The sequence below is a fragment of the Rana temporaria genome, chromosome 4, assembly GCF_905171775.1.
Source record: "Rana temporaria chromosome 4, aRanTem1.1, whole genome shotgun sequence".
Classification (NCBI taxonomy): domain Eukaryota; kingdom Metazoa; phylum Chordata; class Amphibia; order Anura; family Ranidae; genus Rana; species Rana temporaria.
In genome coordinates this window covers 228,608,866-228,623,712 of record NC_053492.1, presented here as the reverse complement: position 1 = coordinate 228,623,712, position 14,847 = coordinate 228,608,866, and the positions used below count along the sequence as shown (strand labels likewise).

At 44.3% G+C, this 14,847-nt stretch overlaps 1 protein-coding gene across 4 annotated transcripts in view; it reads right to left on the bottom strand.

Annotated features, from left to right (window-relative positions):
• Window positions 1-2,029: 2,029 nt before the first annotated feature.
• Window positions 2,030-14,847, bottom strand: part of DDX43 (DEAD-box helicase 43) — a 263,226-nt gene continuing 250,408 nt past the window's right edge. For all 4 annotated transcript variants that reach the window (XM_040349947.1, XM_040349949.1, XM_040349950.1 and 1 more), the window contains one exon: window positions 2,030-2,213. The gene's annotated coding sequence lies outside the window, so the exon portion shown is untranslated. The remainder of the gene's footprint in view (window positions 2,214-14,847) is intronic.

Genomic DNA, 14,847 nt, shown 5'->3' with positions numbered 1-14,847 from the left:
AGAACTAATGACATTTTTTTAAAACTACTGATGTAATGTTATATTTATGGGTGGAACTCCACTTTAATATGCCTATAAATCCATAGGATAACACTGAGCTGCTTCTACAGGCAGAACTCCTGTAAAAGCAGTGATTTTTAAGCCAGTGTGCATGGACCCCAAAGCCTAGTACACACAGGCCAATAGTGGGGGTATTCAGCCTGTGTATGGCAGCCGGTCTGACAGAAGCCAGCTGCTGTTGGATGAGCATGCCGGAAAACCAGCAGCTGTCTGGCTCCAGATTGGCTGAGGAGTGCTTCACTGTCCAAACACAATAGCTCAGCGGGAAAGATCACTGTACCAATGTCAGAATCGTTGGTACAATGGCTCCAAACGCAGCTGTCAGTTTTTTTTACCATTAAATCCGCTGGGATCAAGGAATTTTTTTTTTTTTTGTGGAAACTTGCCATACTTTTCAGTTTACTTTGCATATTCTCTCTCTCCTACTGCATGAGATCTTAAAAAAAAAAAAAAAAAACACAACATCACAAAAAAAGGGATACTTACAACCCTGCACTAAATTATAGGATAGCTTATAACTTCATAGGTTACAAATATTATCAATTTGTATTATGTTACTAAACTTTTAAAATATATAGTATGTAAACCAATACCAAGATGGAATTAAATCTGCATTTTGTCAATTTTTATTGAGAAATAAAAAATATTCACAGATTATGTAGTAAAGAATCCTTTTGTGTTTTAGGAAAAAACATCTAAAAAAATATTTTTGATACTTAAAGCTAAGGATAAGCAAACCAACCCATAGCACATTATTCCATAGTGTGTTGCCTGAGACCTAGGCAAAATGGCGCCGACCTTTTTATCAAACAGGCTTCAGCAAAATGGCTGACGCATGTCCAATTATGCAGACTATACAAGTCTATCTAGTTTACCTGATAGTATGCACTGATGAAGTCACGTGACAATACGCGTAGGGATCGGAGCATCAGGTTTACCTACATCCTAAACCTAGGACGACGAGCTCGGTGCTCGTGGATGCAGTATACGATTATTACCTACTAAATTTGAGTTTTTATTGTTTATTTGTCTGGTAATAGTAAGGGACCGATGCAGAGCCATACACAGACAGAGGGCTTACGAACTCTTAATTTGTAGAGTTTTATCCATGCTCCCTTTCTAACAAGTGAGTGCAGTACTGTATGGATTCTGCCCAGTGTTTTATCTGAGATACACTTAGATCGCTCTCCTTGTTTCTACACATATGATCTTTATCTGGCACTGAGAGGACTGCAGCAACATCAAGGATACTGTCCTATGGTGGGATATAGCATTTATTGATTTAATACAATATATTTTTGGATTTATGTTGTGCATCACTACCCTTTATATATTTACATAAGCTTATTGTTTGGCAGTGCTACACCACATATTTCTAGTAATTTTGTGGGAACAAAATTGGTGTATTGGCAGCTGACATTTCACAGGAAGAGTAGGTGCTTTATACACTTCATTTATTTCAGTTTGTTTGCCCACAATTATTTACACGTACACAGGTTTATTTCCACACAATTTGTTGGGTGGGAGCACCACACTATTTCCAACCTATAGGCAGGCAGCGCAGGAGGCACACAACGACTTCTACCTTTTGCAGTGTTACTTGTTGCCATTAAATCCTTTTAAACATGCAAAACTGTTGTGTTCTCATGTGCACAAAAAAAAAAAAAAAAACAGCTAGCCAGTCTATGCCAGTCACTGCATTGTTGTTGCATACTATTCTTGTTTGGTTTGGGCACTTGGTTTTCTTTGTAACCGTTACAAAAAAAAAAGAGTCTGACCTTGCACTCTGTGTTTCACAATACAGATAACGGGAAGAGCAGCCTTGAGGTGTGTGTGGTGTGTCTCACCAACCAGCTGCATGACTTTCATTACAGCATAAATCAGATTTAGGAGGAACAGTGTATTTTTTTTTAAAATGAGGCTTTGCAGCAGCACAGCAGATATGGAGGGGGTTACCAGAACACATGGATACCATGTAACTGTAAAACTTTATTGACGGCACATTCTTATGCAACAGTGGTATATGAAGAATACTGAAATGTTTGGTACAATTTTCAAAACTGGAAAAGTAACATTGTTAATGAGGTTGTCATTCTGGATAAAGTTCTTTATTCATCGAAAATGGTTCACCTTCAAAGAATGAGTCTCAATGGCTAAAAGAAGAAGAATAAAAAAAAATGTTACATGGAGAGTGTGACTAACCTAAAATGGCTCTATATTTGCTCATATAAAAAGGGAAAGTCATCTGTCCCAGCAGCTTTCTTGCTTGCTTTCTAAACCCTACCTAAAGCACGTATGTAAATCTAGCCAACACAATGGGTTGCATTGAAATTAGTTCCTATTTTGTCAATGGTTCTATTGCTTTAAAAGCGCTAAAATTGTTCTATAAATACTTCTGGTAAAAACTTCACTAAAATCATTATTAGTGGACATAAACATAACTTACAAAATCCCTGCTAAATCTAAAATATAAACTGTATTGAGTTAATAAATTTCTGTGTGCGAATGAGGTCTTGGGGTTGAATCACATAAGTGCTGTGGCCTGCACAGTGTGACTTTTTTCTCATGGCCATTGCTGTGTGCAGGCAGCCTACATCACACTATGGAGACACAGCAGCTGTACGAACACAGCCTCCAGTCCTAACAGGAGTGTGGATGCCTTTGTATGGCTCAAATGCTATCGAACTAGGGGCGTGGCCGTGGAATGCACGTGTGAGGAAGTGCTTTCAGTGAGCTTTGTGGGACACTCTATAAACTGAACTTACAGCAGCCTTCTGCAGCGGACTTCAGAGTTGTTCTGGCTCGCAGGAAGTCTACCCCACTGAGACCCCGCCGGGGCACTGCAGGCTAGTCCAAGATGCCGCCGGGTGAGCACGCTGCCCCATGCAGCCTCTCCTATCTTTGCACCTGCCATTGCTTCCTCCCCCCTGCTCAGCGAGCCAGGACAGACACTCTGTTGTGGGTGAAGCACTGGGGGGATAAAGATCTGCGCTTTCATATCCCAGCCCTTCCCACTAAAGCTTATCTCTTTGCTGACAGGGTTGAGAAGGCCCTACGCCAGGTCATAGAAGCACTTCAGACAGACACGGCTCATATAGGGGGTAGAGTTGAGGCTTTGGAGTCACAGTAGGAAGAAGCTACCCCTGCCTTGCAGGCGCTGAGAGATGCAAGACAAAGGATAAAAGGATTAACTCCTTGCTGGATCAAATGATGACTTTTAAAACAGGTGTCAGAGTTAACATCTGCATCAGATGCCTGCCAGAAGCCACGTCACCACGGGACATTGTCCCCAATTTGCAGGATGTCTTTAAGTAGCTATTAGGCCGTGAGGCACCAGAACACCTAGAAATTGATCCTACTCACAGAGCTCTCCGCCCACCATCCAAGGTCCTGGACAAGCCCAGAGATACATGTAAACTGCATAAATACTTTCTAAAAGAACGCATAATGTCATGTGTCAGCGGACTCCGTCACGTGGTATTTTGATGGTGCTAAAATTATCATTTTTGGATCTCTTAAGGCGCACTTCGATGCAACACCATGCTTCCAGGCCGCTGCTGGAGGCCCTACAGGATGCAAAGTTGATATACAGATGGGGCTTTCCTTTTAGCCTGATGGTTACCAAGGATGGCCAGCAAGTCACCTTATGGAACAAGGATGACTTACCCCAGTTCCAGAAATGCCTTGGTTTACCTTCTGTGCAGATTCCCGATTGGCGGAATCTCCAGAGATCCAACTCCCTTCTCGCCTACAGCCTTGGCGCCCTGCCCATCGTAGGGGTCAGAATAGGCATAGAGGAGACCCATCTCACCAGGCCTTGCAATCCTCCTCTCCCTGAGGGACGACCTGAAATTTCTGACACTCTGCTGACTTTTTGCTGCCTTTGTAGTGGGTCCCCCATTGGACGTGTTGCCTTACCACTCACCCCCAATAGGTCAACTCTTTGGAGTTATGTGATCCCCATTTGTTTCCTCAGCATGCCTTGATTCATGGTTCAGCATCTTGCAGACCTCTCACCTCCTCAGACGTGGGTCCTGGACGGTCTCCTGTATTCTCCCTGTTATACAATGTTTGTGGGTTGGGCTCACCTAAAAAACGCAGCAAGTTGTGGCTTGAAACAAAATGCCTGGGGGCACATGTATTATTATTGCGAGACAGTCTTTCACACTGACTCGGTCCCTCGCCTCCCTACCCATTTGTACAACCTATGGTACTTCAGTAACTCCCTGCGTGCCAAGTCGCGCCATAGCAATTCATAAACAATGTCAGCCAAGTGTTCTTTCGGGACAAAGGGACTCTAATGGCCGGTATGTGTTCCTAAAAAGGCACCCTCCTTGAATGCAAATTCGCCTTTTGCAGTTGTGTATGCCCCAAACACTGGACATCTTTTCTTTATGGACTCTGTCTTGGATTCCCTCTCCTTTTTTAGAGAAGGCCAGCTGATATTGGTGGAGATTTTAATGCGTGTGCTGACCCGCACTTGGATACATCCGAGGGCCATTCCACTCATTCTTTTGCCTTTCTAAAGAAATTTTCGAAAGTTCCTATATGCCCATCTGTTGACTGCTGGAGAGGGCTCCATTCCACTGGAAAGGATTTTAGTCACTATTCAGCTGACCTGGCACCTGAACGAGAAGATTCTGGGTGAGGCAGTAGCCTCACAGCGAGTTTCAGACAATATTTCCCTGTACTTTACAGAGAACTAAACAGGTGAGGTGGGGGAAGCTTCTGTTTGGGAAGGACACACAGCAGTGGTTCAAGGGGAACTCATCTCCCAAGGTTCTAGGCTAAAGAAGGACTTGCAAACTAACGAAAATCAGTTCAGCAAAACTTGATAATAAATGTCACACTACCCCTAGCTGATGGTGGAACTTCAATCCCTCTGCCAGGAGTTGGCTGGTCTACTTGATACTCGTATACAAGCTCGGTTATGACACGTCTCCCATAAATTCTATGAATTTGGGAATAAATGTGGGAGACTGAATCCATAAAACATAATAAAAATATAAATAAATCCATGCAAAATATAAAGTGACAAATAGTAATGTGATAAGTAGTTGCTTTGACAAAAAAAAAAGCCCAAATCAATAGTCCATAAGATGTATCAATGAATTCATCCACGGTGACACATGATCCAAACACCCCAGAAGCAGTGAGAGGATAACATAGGATAGGAAGATGCCTCCACCCCTTGTACACACTGCCGCTTACCAGATTTAGGCGATTCCTCGTTACAGGAGATCAACAGCACCTGTGGCTTATTACCCAGTCTCTGTTGTGCACCAAATCCCTCTGCCTCTTCACAATAGTTGCCCTCGTAAGAGTGTTACACGATCAGTGAGTCCATGTAGCATTGTGTAGATCCTTATTTTAGTAAAGTAAAAAAGTAAATTGCACTTACAATGTAGCCGATTAAAAAATTGGCATATAAAAACATTTGAGCCGGCCGTCTCTCTATGGCAGCCCGTTACTTCTGGGACTTGCGTATACGTGTTGACGTCAGCACGCTGCTTCTCCATATGCATTTGGTCACACCTGACGTCGTCTCGGGGGCACGCATCTCCTGTAACGAGGAATCACCTAAATCTGGTAAGCGGCAGTGCGTGCAAGAGGTGGAGGCATCTTCCTATCCTATCTTATCCTCTCACTGATTCTAGAGTGTTCGGATCATGTGTCACCGTGGATGAATTCATTGATACATCTTATGTACTGTTGATTTGGGCTTTTTTTTGTCAAAGATTTACTAGCCACCACTTATCACATTTCTATTCGTCACTTTATATTTTGCACGGATTTATTTATATTTTTATTATATGTTTTATGGACTCAATCATGCTATCCATCATTTTTGATGACGTATCATTCACCAGTGCAACTTAATTTTTTTTATTGTGGAGGACACAAATTTAATATACATTCAGATATAGATAGCGCAGTATTTATTTTTTGTTATAAGTGTGGGAGATTGCTTGCTAGGGCTCTTAAAACGGCTAACACGCATCAGGTCATGTACATAAGCTATATACGGTGGCAGGTTCCCCAGAAAGCTGGGTTTATCCTGCAATATTTGGAGGAGGCTTAATTCCCGCAGCACACCACCCGGATTGGTAGTAAGATGTTCCCATATCACAGGCAGAGGTTGCAGCAGTTATCAAGGATCTTCCGAAAGGGGAAGAGTCTGGGTCCCAACGGCTTTACAAATGCTTACTATAGTAAGTTCTACTCGCTCCTTTGCAGCCTGATCTGTGCCTATTAATGCTTTAGCCTCTGGTACTGCTATTCCCAAAGAGGCACTGCTGGCCCACATCATGGTCATCCCTAAAGAAGGGAAGAACATACTATTACTAGCAACCATAGGCCGATCTCCCTCCTAAACTCCGATATCAAAATATTTGCACGGATTTTGTACCAACCATAGTCCACCCTGACCAAACAGGGTTTACCGCTGGGAGGGAAACCAGGGATAAATCAAATCGGGCAATACAACAAACCCATTGGGCTGAGTCGCTGGCTGACCATCCACCCTGTCGCCTGCTCTCTACGGACGCTGAAAAAGCATTCGACAGGGTGGATTGGGTTTACCTACGGACGTTCTTTGCCAGGCTAGGACTTTGCCCAATATGCTTTCCTATATAACCTCACTATATAGCTCCCCAGAGGCTAGGGTGGGACCCACAATGGGACGAGGCAGGGGTGTCCCCTTTCCCCCCTCATTTTTGCTCTTACCTTCGAGCCACTGCTTAACAAAATAAGTCTGAACTCAGGTATTAAGGACTTTGTAGTGGGCCCAACGGAGCAAAAACTGCCTGCTTACGCAGATGTCTTATTTTATGTCCCTGATCCATTGATCTCTCTACCCAATATTACGGAATTGCAGGATTTTCAATTGCTCTCAAACTTTAAGATTAATTGTAATAAAATCTGGGATTTTGCCTCCACTATTGCCCTCGGGATTGCGTACACAAGCTTTGTTCTCCTTTACCTGGTGCCATACCTCCTTAAAAGTATTTAGGAATCCATCTTCCAACACATTGTTTTCAGTTGTACGCCTGTAATTATGCCCCTCTGCTCTCCATTATCCAAACAGATTTACAAAGCTGAGACTATACCACTTTCATTAATGGGCCTATTGTATTGTGTTGCCCCGTATCCTCTTTTACCTGCAATTGGTGGCCATTTTCATACCCAGGTTTTCCTTTAACCACTTGCTTACTGGGCACATATACCCCCCTCCTGCCCAGGTGAAATTTCAGCTTCCGGCACTGCGTTGTTTTAACTGACAATTGCGCGGTTGTGCGACGTGGCTCCCAAACAAAATTGACGTCCTTTTTTCCCCACAAGTAGAGCTTTCTTTTGGTGGTATTTGATCGCCTGTGCTCTGGAGCGCGCGCGGGGATCGCCCAAAGGGGCGGACGTCAATTGACGTCTAGTTGGATTTTGAGATCCGCGCTGTAGCCGTCATTTGACTATAGCGCGGGTCTCAGGAGGTTAAATCTCAACAGTCTATTTTTGAAATATGTATGGCATGGAAAAAGTCCACGCTTGGCCCTTCGCACCTTGCAATGCCCTAAACTGGAGGGAGGTATGGGTGTACCGGTAATTCGTAAATACTATGAGGCAAGTGCCCTACAAAAGGATATTAGATTGGTATAAATGTGGCCACCAAATCCTGGGTCCCACTTGAAAAATTCCTGGTAGGCCCTGTAACGACACCCCGTGTATGAAAGGGGTTAACGTCGCTTTGGATATTCCATTCCCAAAACACAAGGCAGCTACCAGACACTGCAACCAGCCGAATAAGACCCATTCGAATAATTCTCCCACCACAAAACCAGACAAAGCTCTGTCTTGAGGGTCAAACAGGAATGAGACTTTATTGCAAGCACATGGTAACAGATATCTCACTTCAAAACACTTCCCTCCCACACCCTTGGGAAACAGGGCGGGTTAACCTGTCCAATGACAATGGACACACTGGTCTGGTCTTAGCAGGGGGGGGTTGCTGGAGGAACCCCCCCCCCCTTTCCTCACAGCAAGACACTTGCACATTCCATAATAGTTGAGGCAGCCAGCCACAATAGAACAGTAGAATACAATCACACCCCACCCCATCACAGCAAATAGTACACAACAGCCAACGCATAATATATACAATGTATACAGCATTGAATCTGACTAGCACAGATCAGACTTGGGTTCTCATTCACCCTGTGCCCCTATTAGAGACACAGGGTGATCTACACATAAGAGGCGTCGGGGAAGATAGACAAGGAACCTCCAGAACTCTTCAGGGCAAGCTGAGCCGCACAAACTCCCCGACCCAAAGTGACTCCTGTCACAGACCCCAATTTATCTCATGCCCCCTGGCTCCCCTGGAAGTGCCATGGATTATCTGAGTTTGCCCCTCCAACGACCATACACGCACTAAAATTATGGGATGCTTTATATAATCTGGGAGTGCTTGGGTGAAATATCAAGGGTCTAAACCAGGTGTGCCCAACCTTTTGAAGAGCGAGGGCCACTTAAGCGATTTGGTAACAGGTCGCGGGCCACAATGAGCGGAGATGAGAGGTGAATGGAGGGTCCGATTGGGTTAGACGGATCATGTTAAAGGGGCCTAAGGCTACTTTTTACACTGATGGTCTGCGGTCTACCCACACCGTGGGTGCAGCGCAGTGCACCTGTGGCTTTCCTATGGGTTAGCTGTACTTTGATATAGAATTCTATTATATCCTGCAGGTGTGGTGCACTTTCTGAGAGCAAACCACACCCACAGGTTTAACCAGAAGTCTATGGCTCAGTACAGGTAACCCCGCAGGTGCACTACACCTGTGGATCAATTTGAAAGCAGCCCAGTAACCACTGCAGAACAAATATGTCCATATATACACTGATTTTAGTAGTAAATTTGCTGTCCCAGGCAGGTATCACTCTGCCTACGACAAGAGCTGGTGCTATACAGGAAGCAATGGCTTATGCGGCTCTGCTTTGCAGTCGCTTGCTTTCTCTACCGCTGGCTTTATTCACAACACTGATGCTCTGGCATGGTGGGTAGGCAACCTAAAATCTGGGCTTGCCAATCCGCCATCCCAGAGCAGGAGGTCGCGGGCCACATCTGAAGGCTCCGCGGGCCACAGGCTGGGCACCTCTGGTCTAAAAAGACCCCCTGACATCTCACATTTGAGACAGAGAAAGGAATCAAGGACACAGACTCTATTTCCTTACACTGCAGCTGAATGAACAGGAGACAGACTCCTGTTCATATATTAAATGAAGCATACTAAACAGTTTGCTAGGTTTAGATCAGCACTCACTGTGTTTATTTACTAAAGGAAGGGGTCTGGAAGAGGTAATTTTTATGAAACAATGCCCCCTGTGTGTCTTCCCCTGCAGCTCGAGGCCAGTAGGAGAGGGGGAGAAACCAGCTTTCAGTTGCTGCAAAGAGCATTGTTCCTGTAATTCTCTGCATTAGGGTAAAAAAAAAGAAAAGAAAAAACTTCTGCAAGCAGCCCACCCCCCCTCCCTATACTTACTTGAGCCAGATCTTGATCCAGCGATGTGCATGAGAGTAGAGGCTCCCTCCTTATTTGCTCAGGCACAGCTCCCATCACAGCTAGTGAGGAAGGAGTGGTGCCGAGCTGCGCTCGTTGCATATTTTGGACACGCAACGGGGATCAAGAGCGAGCATGCATGAGTATCCTCATAACACTCCCCAGGGAGTGTTTGTGGGAGAACCAAGAAGAGGATCAGGGTTGTTGTATGCAAAACAATGAGAGAGAGAGAGAGAGAGAGAGAGAGAGAGAGAGAGAGAGAGAGAGAGAGAGAGAGAGAGAGAGAGAGAGAGAGAGAGAGAGAGAGAGAGAGAGAGAGAGAGAGAGAGAGAGAGAGAGAGAGAGAGAGAGAGAGAGAGAGAGAGAGAGAGAGAGAGAGAGAGAGAGAGAGAGAGAGAGAGAGAGAGAGAGAAGACTTGTAAAGCGCAACACATGCGAACTGAATCGCCTCTGGACACTGTATCCATTTCATGGGTAAGGAACACCTTGACCTCAGAAGAGATGGGTTTTAATCTTTCTGCTGAAGGCCAAGTGGTCCGACTCCAGTCGGATGGTGGTTGGTAGTGCATTCCACAGGCGGGGTCCTTGGACTGCAAATCTTCGATCTCCTTTGGACTTGTATCTGGCTTTGGGTATCTGGAGGAGGTTTTGATTGGTGGATCGCAGAATACATTGGGGTTTTGGGCTTTTATTTTTTCGCATAGATATTGGGGGGCGTTGCCTTGAATACACTTATGTATTAGACAGAGTGCCTTGAAAGTGATTCTGTCTTTTACTGGCAACCAATGAAGGGATCTCAGTGAAGGGGAGATTGATTCCCATGGTTTTTTCCCAGTCACTAGTCGAGCGGCCGTATTTTGAACGACTTGCAGACAAGTGATTTGGTATTTGGGGAGTCCTAGATAGAGGGCATTTGCGTAGTCGAGTCTGGAATTGATGATTGCTCCCACCACGACTGCAATGTCCTCTTTCGAGATAAAGGGTGTGAGTCTGCGTAGTAGGCGCAGCAGATGGTGGGATCCGCTGACTACTGACCCTATTTGTGCATCCATTGTCATGTAGGTATCGAGGCAAGTATGACATATTTTATCCTTTACAATCACTTTAACCTTTTTCGATTGAGCGATGCATATATAAGTCTTTGTGGAAGTGGGCCTCTTTCTGTAAACCAAATACATGTGTATGTGCTGACAGCTCTGGGTCTTGTACTAACAATCGAGAGCTAAGAGAACCAGCTTTTGATCACATAATTGCTGTGATAGGCTAGAACAGTGATCAGTCACTGTACAGACTGCTCTTATACACTCTCAAAGTAGGCTTAGAAAGCTTATGGAGAATCTCATTGTGCTCTGAAAGAATTATCTCTGGAAGGAAGACCTTTGCTTGGGATGTGTCCAGGACAAGACCCAAATTTGGTGAAGACAAAGAGAAGGTCGGAGGCAAATTTTACAAAAATGTATGTAACTAAAAACCTGTAGCAGCTGAACCGTTTTATGGACATTTTTAGACAGATGGAAGCGCAGATGCAATGTCAGCATTTCTGGCCCTAAAGAGCACTCTGTGGCTAATTTATCCAGAACCAACTCTGAAAAGAACTCCACTTGGGAGGCCACTACCAGGCTAGCTCCTCAACCTCCAGTCTCGCAGGGCCCAGATGCAGTACAGTTAAAATCCAGACCAAGGATTGCTGTGCCAGACAGCTACCATTAAATGGAGGAATCTCCAACTATTATGTGAACAAGTGTCTCAACTAGAGAAAATAATTGGAGAAAGAAAATTGCTAGAGAAACAGCAGAGATGCAGAAAATACAGCCATCCTCCTAGGATATTAGCAAACAAGTGAGGCATGCTGGTAGGAGGGATTGTACCCTGCTCCAGAGAGTTTTTTTGTTTGCCAGTGTACAATCTTCACATGGGCAGCAGCATAACACTTAGGTTTAAGACTTCCTGTGTCCCTCAGTGGACAAGAAAAAAAAAATACTGATTGATTTAGCCATAGTGTCCCTGTAACTTGCTGTGAGATTAACTGAAAGCACAAACAATATCTTCCTTTCAAGGTATCTTCTGTAAATTGCACATTCGCCTGTAACTCTGTGATGGCGATGAAGAAAGAAAGAAGTGTTTGTAGTCCAAATTTGGAGAGCAGGATTACAAAGGTAAATATAAAAGGGAAAGCCTAAAAAGAAAATAAATGCAGTCACATTTAAATGGTGGGAGTTTCTGCATACAGCAGAGGAATCGCTGATCGCCGAGTAGTCTCGGAGGTTAAAATGCCCGTTTTCTTCCCAGACGAAAAAGGACTTCTAGGTAGAATAGCAGATTTTTCTTAAAGTAGCTTTCCTGATTTTGAGTAAAATGGGTCAGATACAGTATACCCCTTCTCTTCAAGCTGTAGGCTTCAACCATCCCACCAAAGCTAGTGACCGAGAAGCATGATGGTACAAGAGGCCTTGAGACAGCAGGTCTGGCCTGTTTGGGAGAGGCCAGGGGTCGTCTCCTAGAAGTACGATTATGTCTGTTTGCCAGGTTCTTCTGGGCCAGTTTGATGCAGTGAGAATCACCAATTTCTTCTAATTTGAAGAGCAGTGGAGGAAAAATCTGCACTGGGAGAGAAGGCACTGAATAAAGTCAACAGGATTACCAGAACATCGTATGGCAATGCTCAAGAAACCTGATCACAAACCTGGGTAACTTCTTGTTGAACCTGGAAGCCAAGATATCCACATTTGCCCCCCCCCCCCATTTCTCCCCGATTGTAGACAGCAGAGATTGCTGGACCGTGCTTTTCTGTCCAGAGGATAGTCAGACTTGCGTCTTTCAAGCTTTCCTGACTCCTAGTCGTCGCCCCCCCCCCCCCCTCGACTGATATAGGCCACTGTAGTGGCATTGTCTGATTGCACCCTGATTAGGTGTCCCAGGAGCAGGGGAGTACAGTGCCAAATTTATTGCTCTGAGCACCACGATGCTGCTTCCCCGAGTTAGGTTCCCTTAACTGTGAGAGAGTAAAACACTCTCATACACCTTGTGAGGCTGGCATCGGTTATCCGCTTCCAAGAGGGTGGGAGAAAGGCCTTTCCCATTTCCAAGGCTGTGTTAGGAATCCACCAAACTAGGACGTTCCTTGCTTGGCTGAAGAGAAGCATAGGAAAGTTGAGTGGTAGTGTGTGTTTTTTCAGAATGTTGTGTTGATAGGGACTTAAGTGGAACCCAGAGAAAGAAAAATACTTTAACCAAGTTTCCTAGGACTATCATAAAGAATCTTGCAGAGGAATGAGGTTTGAATCTCGAGGTCTGAGCAAGTAACCTTAGCAAGATGTTTGTGGGCCAAAGGAAAACCTGACTAGAATGAGGCCTTGATATTCCAGACAAAAAGGAGGGCTGGAGAGCAGAATTTTGTAAGTTGGTTAGCCAACTGAAGGCCTGGAGAATTTGGATAGTCCTTTGTTTGCAGACCGTTGCGAGATGAATCTTTCAGGTAGTCTAGGTACCATGTTAATCTTGGATGATCCGAGTACCTATGTAGGAGTGCAAGAACCTTTGCAAACACTCTTGGTGCAGAGGAAAGGCCAAAAGGCAGGGTGGAAAATTGTAAGGGTAGGTCTCCTACTGTGAAGCATAGAAAGCACTGATAAAGGTGGGTAAATGGGAATAAGTAGGAAGGACAAGAATTCCTTTTGTCTCAGAGGCAATAGCAAACCTTGTAAATCCCATGCAAAACTTGTGAATAGAAAGGGTATTTGTTTAGGGATTTTATTTCCAGGATAGGATGTATACCCACACATTGACTACAATTATTTGATCCGGTCCTCCAGAGGGACCGGTTCAGGCCAGTTTGTAAGTCTGACTGACTGCAGATTTTGGTTGGTTTGAGAGAAGAAAACTATGAGAGGGTAGAGTTTGACTATTTTGCACCTCTTTGAAACCCATAGGTCTGGGACGTCTAACAGACATCCTCCAAATCTTAGAGGGTAAGGGTGCCCAGGTGTTGACCATTCTGTAGCAGTCCTCGAGGCAAGAAAGAGGAAGTGCCCGAGTACCTTATAAGGGCTGTGGGTGGAAGTTGGTGGTAACATTGAGGCCTATGGTGTCACGTAAAAGCCATCTACCTGAAACTAAGCTCTGAATGGTGGAAATGTTACCATCAAGTTTGAACGTTTAAACACTCTCAATAAGTAAATAAAAAAAATACAAAAATTCCTGTTTTCCTGATTCAGGAAACAAAAAAAAAGAAGAAAAAAGACTGCGAGTAGATACTGTATTCCTATAGCAAGTATGAAACTCAATAACGGTCTGATAACAGGACAAAACCAGCCGTCTCTCCATGAAGCTGGTCCCATCATGATGGGAATACCCCTGCAGGGGACTTCAGAGTCTGGAACCTATGAACAATATGTCCAGCAGTTTTGTAGCCGTTTTAATGGGTGTGTGCAATTTTAAGGTTTAGAGGATGTACACAACCTTTTCTATTTTACCAAGGAAAAAAATAGTGTGCTTGACTTTATGTATTAATTGTAACTTGAACTTTTCTTATATTGAAAAGTATCTGTCCTTTATTTCTCAGCACTAGACACCATTGACCCTGTCAAATCTTTTACTCCATATGCAGAAATTCAGCGCCCAACACACACTCATCATTGTATCGCTCTGCAGCCCTCCGTTGAACAAACTGCCTACTGCTACAGCCAAATATTTAAAACACCTGCTGCCATTTCCTGTACCCCAGTTCCTAGGTTTTCATGCATAGTTGAGTATCTCAGTGCCCGACATCTGATGTCGAACTTAGTTAGTTAGTTAGTATGATGCGTCTTTCATCTGCTGCATAAAGTTTCCTTGGCCGACCACTGTCTACAGTCCTCAATTTCGCCCATTTCTTTGTGCTTCTTCAAAAGAGCTTGAACAGCACATTTTGAAACCACAGTCTGCTTTGAAATCTTTGCCTGGGAGAGACCTTGCTGGTGCAGTATAACTACATTGTCTCTTGTTGCGGTGCTCAGTCTCGCCATGGTGTATTACCTGTGACACGAAACGGTCTTCCACAACTTCACCTTAGTAGCAGAGCTTGGCTGTTCCTCACCCAGTTTAAAGCCCCCTACACAGCTGTTTCAGTTAAATATGGTTTCAACCTACATATGAAATGCATTATGAAAATAAATCCTTCTGCCTTTACAACCACTTTATGTTGGAATTTCAATTACAAATCATTTATGTAATAATTTTTTCAGCAATTCTGTTACAC